At 35.5% G+C, this 3,103-nt stretch overlaps 1 pseudogene; it reads right to left on the minus strand.

Annotated features, from left to right (window-relative positions):
- Positions 1 to 407: 407 nt before the first annotated feature.
- On the minus strand, positions 408 to 1,160 carry LOC149543226 (secreted RxLR effector protein 161 pseudogene; annotated as a pseudogene).
- Positions 1,161 to 3,103: the final 1,943 nt, after the last annotated feature.

Genomic DNA, 3,103 nt, shown 5'->3' on the forward strand with positions numbered 1-3,103 from the left:
TTTAACACAGCAAAAGACTCAAGAAATGAGCGCTGATATCTCAACCTCAACCATTCTATTTATAGTTGAATGAGTAATAAATTTATAGAGCATTCTAGAGATAGATTTGGCTTTGTATTTAATGGTGGTAGTTGAGAAAAACGGTTGCACATTTTTTCCATGTGTTTCTAGAGATTTCACTGGTCTGTGCCGACCATATTGTTTGGTTGTTGTAATTAATTTATGTTGACATCCCCCCTAAATTAATTACAATAGCAATACTAAATATCTACTATCTAAATATCCTCCCATAATCTACATATGATGGGTCCTGGCCTAAGGCCTTGTTAGGTACCCATTTACAATCTGTAGTTTCCTAAATACAATGGTTGAAATTCATAAGAATCCCCCCTAAATGACAACCATAATTATGTCACTGCTCTTAAGCCCAAAAGATGTCGAAGAGATACAAACTTGGCTTCACTTAAAGCCTTGGTGAATAAGTTAGCAATCTGGTCCTCTTTCTTGCAATATTGAAGATGAATCACCTGTTGTTGGAGGAGATGCCTGATATAATGATGATAAACTTCAATATGTTTGGTGCGAGCATGGAACACAGGATTCTTAGACAATGATATGGCACTTTGATTGTCACAATGAAGTAGAGAAGGCCCTGTATGATGTTGCCTAAGGACTGATAAGATAGCTCGTAGCCAAGTGATTTCTTTTGCTACTTCGTTTGCCGCAGTATATTCAGCTTCTGTAGTGGATAGAGCTATGGTAGATTGCTTTTTACTACACCAAGAAATGGGACCTGCACCAAGATAGACAACATAACTTGTAGTGGACTTACGATCATCCATGCATCCTGCCCAATCAGAATCTGAATAGCCAACAAGGGAAATATCTCCATGAAATGAATAATAGATGCCCATCGTTAAAGTCCCTTTCACATATCTTAGTATTCTTTTAGCAGCTATCCAATGTGGGACTTTAGGTGAGCTCAAAAATCTGGAAACCACACTAACTACAAAAGAAATATCAGGACGAGTGTGTGTTAAATATAAAATACTGCCAACCAATTGCCTATATAAGGTAGGGTCAACATCTTCACCTTCCATGTCCTTGCTTAATTTCAACCCCGAAGCAATTGGAGTAGATACACTTTTACAGTCTGTCATTCCAAACCTCTTCAATATGTCTAGGGCATACTTAGTTTGAGAAAGATAAAATCCATCATCCTTTTGCCATACTTCTATACCAAGAAAATAGTGTAGAAAACCAAGATCTGTCATCTCAAATGTATTTTGCAAGCTTAACTTTATCTTACTAATTTTATCCATGCTATGTCCTATGATAATAAGATCATCAACATAAAGCACAATGATTATGATATCACCACTAGCAAATTCTTTCACATACAAATTTGGATCATGTGGACTATTATGGAAGCCTTGAATTTGAAAATATTCATCAATTCTAGCATACCAAGCCCTTGGAGCCTGTTTGAGACCATATAGAGACTTCCTTAATTTGCAAACCAAATGTTCTTTCCCTTGGATTTCAAATCCTTGTGGCTGAGTCATATAAATCTTTTCATCAATTTCACCATTCAAAAATGCATTTTTAACATCCATTTGGTGTAGAGGCCACTTAAAATGAGTTGCTAATGCTATAATAACTCTGACAGTACTAATCTTTGCTACTGGGGCAAAAGTTTATGTGTAATCAATCCCTTCTTTTTGTGAATACCCTTTGGCCACTAGTCTTGCCTTATGTTTTTCAATACTCCCATCCGACTTGAACTTGGTCTTATATACCTACTTATTGTTAACCACATTCTTACCTTTTGGAAACTCTACCAATTCCCAAGTGTTGTTCTTTATCAAAGAATCATACTCATTTTTCATAGCTTCTTCCCATTCATGTTTTCCTTTGGCCTCTTCATATGTTTGAGGATCATTAGTTTTCATTATGGTGGTCATTAAAGCATAATTAATTTGATGAGTCCTTTGATAAAATTTTTGAATACTCTTGGTCTTTGGGGAAGGACTAGATTCTTCATCCATGTCAAAGGGTTCCTTAGGACTTTCACCAGTTTCAAAATCATTAGGATCTTTATGATTCTCAATGGCCATATGTGGAATAGGAGTGGATATTGGCATATCGTCAAACCCTTCATTAAACTTGACATCCCTACTTGTAAACACATCTTCCACACTAGGATCATATAACCTATATCCTTTCCTTTGGTCATCATACCCCACAAAGATGCACTTAATGCTTTTCTTATCAAATTTCTTTTCTCTAACCTCATCTGGCACATGGGCATAGGCTTCACATCCAAACACTCTAAAATACTTAACATTAGGTTTTCTTCCACTCCAAGCTTCTTCAGGAGTAATGTTTTGCAAAACATTTGTGGGAGATCTATTCAAAACATGAGATGCAGTATTAATAGCTTCAGCCCATAAAAACAAAGGAAGATTCTTAGATTTTAGCATACAACGTGCCATTTCCAATAAAGTCCTATTCTTCCTTTCAGCAATATTATTTTGTTGAGGAGTATATCTATTAGTCATCTCTCTTTTGATCCCATGATGGTCACAAAATGATTTGAACCTATTGTTTACATATTCTCCACCATTGTCAGTTCTAATTCTCTTGATCTTATTTCCACTTTCATTTTCCACAAAAGCTTTAAATATTTCAAATTTGTTAAACACTTCATCCTTTTGTTTCAAGAAATAAACCCAAATTTTCCTTGAAAAATCATCAATAAATGTCAAGATATACCTAGCTCCTCCCTTTGATGTTGGATTCATAGGACCGCACAAATCACTATGGATAAGTTCTAGACTTCTCTTTGCTCTCCATGTAGACCTCTCAAAAGTGTCTCTATGTTGTTTACCAACCATGCATCCTTCACACACATTTGTATTTAATTTTATCTAGGGCAATCCATCAACCATATTCATCTTTGAAAGCATAGCCAAACTTTGATAATTTAAATGACCATACCTTTGATGCCATAACTCACTTAAGGATGATCTTGTAGTGATATAAGCCTTCTTAGCAACACTAGCTTGAAATTTATATAATCCATCATTCTCAACTCCTCTAG

The sequence above is a fragment of the Cupressus sempervirens genome, chromosome 8, assembly GCF_028749045.1.
Source record: "Cupressus sempervirens isolate cs-2001-9-10 chromosome 8, ASM2874904v1, whole genome shotgun sequence".
Classification (NCBI taxonomy): domain Eukaryota; kingdom Viridiplantae; phylum Streptophyta; class Pinopsida; order Cupressales; family Cupressaceae; genus Cupressus; species Cupressus sempervirens.